The 9834-nt window shown below is 43.3% G+C and overlaps 1 pseudogene; it reads right to left on the bottom strand.

The window, feature by feature from the left end:
• Nucleotides 1-8642: 8642 nt before the first annotated feature.
• LOC116675721 (protein sprouty homolog 2-like) lies at nt 8643-9545 on the bottom strand (annotated as a pseudogene).
• Between the last annotated feature and the right edge of the window lie 289 nt (nt 9546-9834).

The raw sequence follows: 9834 nt of genomic DNA, 5'->3' as shown, positions 1-9834 counted from the left end.
AGAGTCGGGGATAGGATACAAGCCCTGGTTAGGGTCGGGGGAGAGACAGAGGTAGGTTTAGGCAAAGGATAGGGGTTGGGTTGGGTTAGGGTTAAAGTGGGGGATAGGATACAAGCCCTGGTTAGGGTCGGGGGGAGAGCAAAGGTTAGGTTTAGGCAAAGGATAGGGGTTAGGGTTAGGGTTAGGTTAGGGTTAGGTGGTTAGAGTGAGGGATAGGATACAAGACCCTGGTAGGGTCGGGGGAGAGACAGAGGTTAGATTTAGGCAAAGGATAGGGGTGGGGTTGGGTTAGGGTTTAAAGTGGGGGATAGGATACAAGCCCTGGTTTAGGGTCGGGGGAGAGACAAAGGTTAGGTTTAGGCAAAGGATAGGGGTTAGGGTTAGGGTTAGGGTTAGGTGGGTTAGAGTGAGGGATAGGATACAAGCCCTGGTTAGGGTCGGGGGAGAGACAAAGGTTAGGTTTAGGCAAAGGATAGGGGTTGGGGTTGGGGTTAGGGTTGGGGTTAGGGAGGTCGGAGTGGGGGATAGGGTACAAGACCTGGTTAGGGTCAGGGAAAACAAAGGTTGGGCTTAGGCAAAGGATAGGGTGGTGGCATGGACATTCACGTTGGGGTGGTTGGAGTTTGGTAAGAATAGGGGATGGAAATCCTACCCTGTCCCGGTGGGGAAGTGTAGGTAGAGGAATAAGTGTGTGGACACCTCCAAGTTACAATCGGGCTGGGGTAGGAAAATGAATAGAACTAGTGTGAATGAGGGCGGACATTGTGTTATTTCAACAGAGCGGAGGAAACCGTTTGCTGTATCCTCTGGTCCTGAGGCTTTGAATAAGGAGGTGATAGCTGTCTGGAAGTCTTGTGGACGAGAAGAGATTCTGGTGAAATCTTATAATTTGGGATTTGATTATACCTTTGAATGTGTGTTTGGATGGTAGCTACTTTTGTGGAGAAGTGCATGTGTGTCGGTTGGTTTGAAATAGCCTTAGTGGAAAGACAATTATGTAGGGGATTGATTGGCTGAAAAAAAACACTGTTGTATCCAGAAAGTTGACCTGTGCTGGGTCTAGTATGGTTTGACCTTGATAGAGGATGATGGTTATTGAGGGTTTGATGAAGTCTGCGAAGAGGGAGATGTCATGTGGCCAAACGCCAAGATGTCGTCCAAGAAACGGAGGTTAGAGGAGAGGTTGATGTGGGCATTTGGTTAATGCCTCTCGCTCCCATTTCGTTCATATAAATATTTGCGTTATGATGGTGCGAAGCGTTGTCCATAGCTGTTCCGTGGATCTGAAGATAGGTTTATTAGAATAAGAAGTCGTTATTGTAAGGCAAAGATTCAGCAGTTGTAAAAGGGATTAGGGGTCAGGGGGTTAGGGTTAGGGGGGTTAGGGTTAGGGTTAAGGGTTAGGGTTAGGGGGTTAGGGTTAGGGTTAGGGGGTTAGAGTTGGGGTTAGGGTTAGGGTTAGGGTTAGGGTTAGGTTAGGGGTTAGGGTTAGGGGGTTAGGGTTAGGGTTATGGGGTTAGGGTTAGGGGTTAGGGTAGGGTTAGGGGTTAGGGTTAGGGTTAGGGGGTTAGGGTTAGGATTAGGGGGTTGGGTTAGGGGGTTAGGGTTAGGGTTAGGGTTAATTATGGTCAGATATGGTGCTTGATAAGATAATATTATGATATTGATTAAGCGGTTGTGATTTACATTTAACAGGTTGGCTTTTTTGCCAGCATTCCTTCCTGTTTTAGAAGCATATTGCGTTTTGCCTGTAAAAAACTTGTCTGTATTCTTCTGTAACAGTCTGTATTAGGGTTGATTGAACTAGTTGTTAACCACCGTCGTGACACATCGCGGTTGGTAGGTAAGTTGAAGCCAGGGAAAACTGAAATAAATCCAGGGCATGTTGATCTTGTTTGGTAGTGCAAGCCTCTGGTCAGCACTCGCATACAAAGCCCGAGCTGGTGAATGGGTTATGGTAAAAGCTTGTATGGGAACAAGCATGCATTATTTATTTTATCTCTATCACACTTTTAACACACAAACTCACACACACACACCACCCACACCCACACACATACTATCTTTTGAGTGTTTGTGGTGTCGCAAAAGAAAGTGTGTGTGTTCATTTCCTTGAGTATGTGTTGTACTTTTATCTGAGTCTGTTGCTCTGTATGTACACATGAGTACATAGGAGACATCGTGTGCTGTTAGCTGTGGCGCTGGCTCCAGAGGGAAGTGGGTGAGGGTGAAGATGCTAAGAGCTCTGCTTTAATGCACTTTGATTTGAGATGATGAACAATGAAGGTTGATTTTTGTTTTCTCCAATTCTACACGCACAACAAATGCGCACCCACACACACACACACACACATGCTTCTCGTTTCTATTCCTTTTATAATCTCTCCACCTCTTTCCTCATCTCTTTTCTCTTGTATGCCACATGCACACCGCACACATCTGTATTCACTGCTCTGGGAAGCCATTAGTGTGACCCAGCCTTGATTATTTATTAATGGCCTAACAGAGTAGAGTGAGGGGAGGCGAGTACCAGGGGGCCTCATTTTAAAAACTGTTGTTTGACTTCACCCAGATCTCACCCATTTGATTTATCATTTGTTACAATGTCAGCAAGAAAATACTATGTAGAATTCAAAAATGGCTAATTACCTGGGATCTGTTGGCGAAATGTAGAAATGTTTTCTGTTGGTTAAGACTGGATTAGGTAGTTGTAAGTTGGGTGAATTATTTCAGCTGTCCAGGTTAGTAGACATTGTGAGGTGACTGGCAGTTGGAGCACGTCAAAAGCTTGGATGTACATGGAACATCAGTACAAACATACTGACAACTGTGTGAAACAATACTTGTTTTTTTTATAAAAAGTCAAAGCTACAAGCCTGTGGACTTCTACGTAAACTATGACCTCCAAGGAGCATTTCAGTTAGAAACTCAAAAATTCTCAAATCAGTTCACTTTTAAATTCTGCAACATGAAAAATATTCCCTGCTGTCCTGAAAACATGTTCTCTATACATAGAACGCTATTGTATAAAAAGAGTTCTTAAAAATTGTTGAAAGGACACCCAGACCTCGAAACAAGGTTAATTACTCCTCTTTGTATCATGAGTGGCAGAGCAGGTGTCCAAGTAGAGATACACAAATTAAATGTGCAACGGAAAAACTGTTTTTGCAGCATGCTCTGCATGAGCAACTGTCATTGTGATTAATGGGTGCCATCTTGGAGTCTAATGATATGGCCATGGTTGAAGTAGTGTGCCCGCTATGCCAGCTGCCATTGATGTTGTTGGGGCAGTCACACATGGCTTGGTAAAAGGGATTACTTTTTCCAGAATCAAGTAGTGTAAGAGATAACAGTTTGAAACTCACTAAGTTCATTACAGTTTACAGTAACACAACAGTTACTTTCCCCCCACTCATTTCCTGGTTGTCCTCCACAAACATTAATCAAGGGAGAGGGTTAACTTTTCCTGCTATAGTTTTCCCACCGGGTCAGAAATCACTGGGGAGACCCTTTGGATCTCTCGATGACTCTAGAGTTGGTACTTGCTCCAGCACTCTCTCACCTCGCTCAACCCACACACTCCCCCCCCCCACCCCCCTTTTAGTAGGCTATAATATAATAAAGATAGAGCTCATGTCGAGTCAGCAGATACTCAGAACTAAATCTGGTTGGAACGTCCCAATAATGAACTGAACCATGCATTTATTCATTTTTCATGTACAAACAACATAGGAGATGGTTGGATTATATTGATGATAAATAAAATATTGTGTCCACTTAATGATGATGAGATGGAACAATGTAAGTTAAATCAATCAAAGCACATGTTTGTTCCGTTGGAAATCCTTTTTATTGGTTCATCTTTAGCCAGGAGGTAGCAGCAGCCACCACACACACGAGAGGAACAAATAAAACCAAATCAAAAGACAAACAACAACATTGGTGCTCATCATTTTCTCTGACCACTGTAAAATAAATACTTCACTCATCAACACCATCCTCATGATCATTGTTACCGCTATTGTTGCAACCGTTTAAATAAATATCCATGAAGCAATATCAGCAATGAAAGAGAAAGTGTGAAATGTGTATTGTTCCATGTATAATATATTCATTTAGATAGATTTCTATATATATTTTTCCATATACTCTCCTTAAATTCTTTGACAAACATACAAGATGCCAATTTGTACCAAAAGCGATGCTTGCTAGACACAGCAGGAGAAGGTGAATGGTTATAGTGGCAGCCTGCGTACGTACAGCATCCCATGGTCCTGACACAGCTCCAGTTCTGAGGGAGAATTGTCAAAAACATTTTGTAAATATTGGGAAACCTTGGAATTAAAATATCGATGTATTGGAACGCTTTATTTATAGTACAGATACACACGTGCAGGCAGCAGTGAGGTGGGAAGTTGCACCACCATGTAATACCTGCCAATGAAAGAGTTTTTCTCAAAAGTCCTATACAGCAATTTCATTTCCCCTATATCGTGTTAAGATACATTATATTTCATTTAATTTTATGATTTCACATGCAACTTTCTCCCGCCATGATCTAACAACTAGCTCCCCATTCAGCTGCCCAACATTTTTAACCATCATTACTTTGGATCACTTTTAAATGTAAAATTATTTTTTTTTTCGGTAAGTAAAAGGCCTTTACTTGTGATGTTTAGATATATACATTATAAAATTGTACACCATCTCCTTTGAAAAATCACTAATTTAAAGGAGTGATGGAAGTGGATTAGCCTGGTACCTCACAATGCACTGCTTGGGCGACTCTGTGTGCATCTGTAGTCATCCAAAACATTGCATACTAAAAAGGTTATGATAGGAAAACTGTAAATATTTTAAAGCTACTCTGAATATGGAATGAAACTAAAATGGTTTAAAGCATATGCAAAAAGTTTCCTCTGTAACGCCAACCAGCTCAGACAGAAAGAAAACAATACCCGGGTACAACTAAATGTTCCTCAAGTCGTGTGTGTGTGTGTGTGTGGGTGTGTGTGTGTGTGTGTGTGTGTGGGTGTGTTGTGTGTGTGTGTGTGGGTGTGTTGTGTGTGTGTGTGTCCCATCTGAGGCCATTACCACAGTAATGCAGTTACATTTGAAAGTTTTCTATTCACATTATTGTTTTCAATCACCACAAACAACTAGAAAAAAATGTTTGTTTCCTCTATCAGGCAGACCAGTTGAACCAGCAGTGTCTGCCCATGGCCGCCAGGTAGATTTCTGGCTGATTTGAAGCGTTTGTCATTCACAGAGCATGCATGCAGGGCGGATGCCAGCGAATGATCAAAATGGCTTCCATGACAAGCTTCCTTCAGCTTTTTAGGAAAGCTTAGTTCCTCCCTTTTTCTACACCTCATCCTGGACTGGCATTTTTCAATGCTTCCACTCGTTCTGCTTTTGGTGGTTAATAATGCTAATTGTGCATGAAAAGTGAACAAAAAAGAAAAGTTTTTTAAATCATCAGCATGACATAATGTCAACCTAGGTGATTTGCAGTAACAGGTGTCATAGATTATGGTTGTCAGTACATCTGATAATAATGTCATAAGTAACACTAAAAGTGGAGCAAGAAAGTTGCAACAATGAAAAAAAGAAAAAAGCCATAGTAAAATTGAGTGTGTTCTCCCAGTTGCCAACCTGTCTATCAAAGTGAAACCAGGAGTACAGAAACATGTGGGGCCACATTCATACATCCTGAAAACAAAACATTCCTCACAAAGTCATGCTTATTGTTTAACTACTGTTTGCCTGAATTAAAAAAAAAATGTAGGTTGTGATATTGTGAATGATGTTACACATCTGAGAATAGTTATTAGAGAAATCCCAATGTTGGTCTATTTGTTTGCTTTCAGGCCAGCAGAAAGAACAAGGGTAATCATAGCTTAGCTTTTGATACTTGATGCTTAAGATGTATTTTCTTTCAAAAGTATTCAAAAAGGTTCAAAACCAAGCCATAATACTGAGCTTCACTAGGGATGTAGCAATGAACTGATGCAGTATTTTCCAAAAGTCCTTGTGATCAATTCTACTTTGGGGCAACCCTGACAGCAAACATTGAACAGTAAATAATTAAATGTTCACTATAATGGAAAACAGCCATTATAATATCAATCTCATAGAAATAAAATAAAGCAGAATAAAAATAGTTATACAGTTAATAGCCCATATTTACATATAAAAATATAGCAAAGTAACATTTAAGAAATCAGGTCAGTGTGTGTGTGCGTAGGTGATGGACTTTGACAGATACACACACAGAAAAGGTCATATGCATCCAAACATGACAACACACACGCTTAAAACACATGTACAGTACATGCATACAGACAGGCATACACCTGACACTGTGTGGTGTTGTTTCATCAGCTTTTTCTTCATAGAAGAACCATGCGCTGTTGTTTTACATAGAAATTGAATGAATTGTACTTGAAGTGCTGACATAAGTCAGTCGAACGTGAAGCGAGGGAAAGTCATATAACCTAAAGAAAATGGGGAAGTCACACTCATTTCGTTCAAAAATGTGTGGTCTCATCTGACTCAATAGCAACATCAACATCCTCTCTTTCCTTTTTCTTTTTTTCTCTATCAAAACCTCTCTTCCTTCTCTTTCCAGATCCCTTTCTCCCAATCAGCTGTCCATCTGCCAAACACCACAACTCCACTCATCTGTCCCCTCACTTCCCTCCCTCCCACGCTCTATTCTTCTCTGGCCCATTAAAAGCTATCATGAAGCTAATTGCCTGTTTGATCAACTCTCTGTGGACCAGGAAATGGAGGACTTTAGCCCTCTAAGCGTTAGAGGAGAGACGGACGAGGCAAGAAGGGATTGTCAGATGGCTTTTCGTTAGTTGGGTTAGCTTGTAATTGTATTTTTGTGTATATTAGTGTTGTTTTTAAAAGCTCTTATATTTTTCCAAATTCTGCAAAATACAAAGTGCAGCGACTGATTTTTAGTTCCTAGTGGCTCAGAAGTCCTCCAGACTACCCCTAACACCCGAGACTTACAGGAACTTGTTGTTTGTAATGCTAAAAAGCTTAGCAAATCACACTTGAGTTGAAAAAAAAGACCATTATTTTCTTCTTTTTCTCGTCAGGGACTATTTAGCCTTAAGACGTTTTGTGAATGTGGCCCTGGATCAAACTCAAAGTGGGTTAGCTTGAAATCTGATGACCATTTTGGTTGGTTAAGAGTGAAAAACAAGTTTAATGTTTTGAGAAGTAAGTTGTCCCAAGTACAACTTTATAGAACCAAATTACTTGATTCAGCTACTGCACCTCTGTGCAAAAATTACTTTTGCTTGGGAAAGTCTTTACTTTCATGATGTTATTGTTTGTTATCGTATCGTGCTGATTTCTCACCATATGTCATTCTGGATCAAGATACTAACTGGCTGTTTGAATGAGAGCGAGACAACAACATGGTTCAGAGAAAACATCATTTGATTAGAGGATTGGAGGAGAGTGGATTAAATGTGGTAAAGGATGAGGAGAGAAGGATGGAGGTGGGGGCAGTGAAGGAGGTCGGTCAGAGGAGGGAGGTTGGCGACAGACTGACTTCGGAGGAAACCTGACCAGACCCTCAGCTCCTCTGAAGCAGCTGTGCTAAAAATAAGACAAGGGAGGCTTCTTCTGCTGACAGAACAACATACACACAGCTTCTACATACACAGATTGTTTTACAGTAGGAGGGACACACACACACATACACACACACACACACACACACACACTGCTAGTGACAACGGATGCACCCTCGCTCCGGTTAAATAATCACCCATTCAGCTCTTGGCTGCTAGGGAAAACATTGTCCATCTACCTCACAGTGCTTTTCTTTGAAAATGAGCTTAATAGCATTTAAATTCACTCAGCTCGTACAGTGCATGGCCCCTTTGTTGGTGTCAAACTGTTGTTGTAGATGTGCTACAAGTGTCTTTGTTCTCACGTTATGCCTTGGTGCTTTGCTCCCAGTCCCAGTCAGATATGCACCGTAGCACACATTGTTTTCTTCATTCATTCATGATCTTTAAGCTTTTAAGAGTTTTCTGAATGTCATTGTGGTCTAAGTCCGCGATCACTCATGCTTCTTCTGATTATCTCTTTATAGAGGCAAGAAACCTTGTTGGCCTAGACCATTGACATCGCCACAGGCATTTCCTCCCTGATTTGGTCTATCTCTGTGCTCTGTGCGTTCTCTTGCAGAGGGTGGGAGGAACGAGGTTGAAAAATACGTTAATAGATTTTTAACACATCCAGATTACACCCTAGAATGCAGGAGAGGGTGATTCTGTCTGGAAGTCGTGATTAAGGTTGAAGGGCAGTCCAGCCAAAACACGACAGCTTCTTTGTCTAGATGAGATTTTGTTTTAGGCTATGAGTCTCCCACATGAACAGGCACAGTAAAGCTTTGGTCCCTCCTGAGCTGGAGATGAAGTAAATTCAAGGTACATTAGGTGAACAACAATTTATGGTTGGTTGGTTGGTTGGCTTGTCAGCTTGTCGAATGTAGTATTTGGGTCACAATGGCATCGTCGTCACAATGTCAGCTGTGGCACTGTTGATTGGCAACAGCGTTGCTTTGGCGCCAGCTGAGGGGAAATGGATTTACCTGGCCCCCTATAGACCTGTCATAACGGCTTCTCCAGGGCCTTGCTGCGGAGCGAGGGATGACCAGGGTTGGGTTGGAGGCGGAGATTGCGGCACACAGTGTTGGTGTTGCTGCACCTGCAGCCAGGGCGCGTCGTGCGGTCGTGGACACACTGGCACAGGGCAAGGCACAGCCTGGCAGGGGGGTAGCAGCAGAGGCAGGGCAGGCAGAGTGCCAGCAGCCCCCATGGTGCCCCAGCGGGCACAAGCGTGGGCTGGAGCACAGGAGCACGGCGGTCAGCACAGGTCTATCATCCTGGGGGGGCGAGGCAGTGGTAGAACGGCCTTTAACACAGCACAAGCAGGTGACATACTCCACAAACACTTTCAGCAGAGCACAGACAGCGTTGTCCACAGGCCCAACAGGAAGGCAGGCGGCGGGGGGCGCAGCACTCTTGGCACTTACAGCGAACACACCGCTCGCAGATGACGAATGAAGTCCCAGCTCGTCATCTGTCAGGGTTTTACCCAATGAAGCAATCAGGCTTGATCTCCTTTAGGCTGAGAACGGACCACGAACCAAGGCCAGAGTGAGAAGGTGTCAAGCCTGCAGTAGCCGTGGTTAGAAGTGGCACTGGTCCGAGACATGGAGAGCTTATGGTACTGGAAAGGCTCAGGTGGGATAGGTGAGCGTGCTGCTGCTGACTTTGGCGCGAGGCAGGGCTGAGTGGAAGGAAGCCTGGGGGTAGTGTGGGGTATACTCATTAGGGGAACGGTCATCATGGGCATAGAAAAAATCCGGACTGGGATGCCGGTTCTAGCGTCACGGGCCTCTCCACATAGTCTTGTTGGCCGTATGGCACGTATCTGGTCGAGCGACAGCAATGGGACCTCTTGGAGGTCCAGCCCATCCAGCTCATCATGAAGGAACGAGCAGGGTCCATCCTGGTACGCCAGGCGCTGGTGGCACCACGGCTGCAGGCCGGGCTGCGGCAAGGTGCTCCAACACTCACGGCACATCAGATAAACCTGCAAACACAGAGAGAAAAGAAGGGGGTCAGTGATGATGAATTTAGCTTTCAAGGATTCCATCATCAAATTGCACCTTGTCGTTTATCAGACAAACCTGGTATTATACAGACAAAGGCAGGTTTTATTTTTATTGCAACTAGCACAATTAGGGCTGCTATTGTAAATTACATATTACAATACATCCCTATATTCTTTTGTTAT

Source organism: Etheostoma spectabile, unplaced genomic scaffold (assembly GCF_008692095.1).
Source record: "Etheostoma spectabile isolate EspeVRDwgs_2016 unplaced genomic scaffold, UIUC_Espe_1.0 scaffold00002175, whole genome shotgun sequence".
NCBI classification, from domain to species: domain Eukaryota; kingdom Metazoa; phylum Chordata; class Actinopteri; order Perciformes; family Percidae; genus Etheostoma; species Etheostoma spectabile.
Note: the sequence above shows the minus strand (reverse complement) of the source record. Positions and strands in the feature narration are given on the sequence as shown.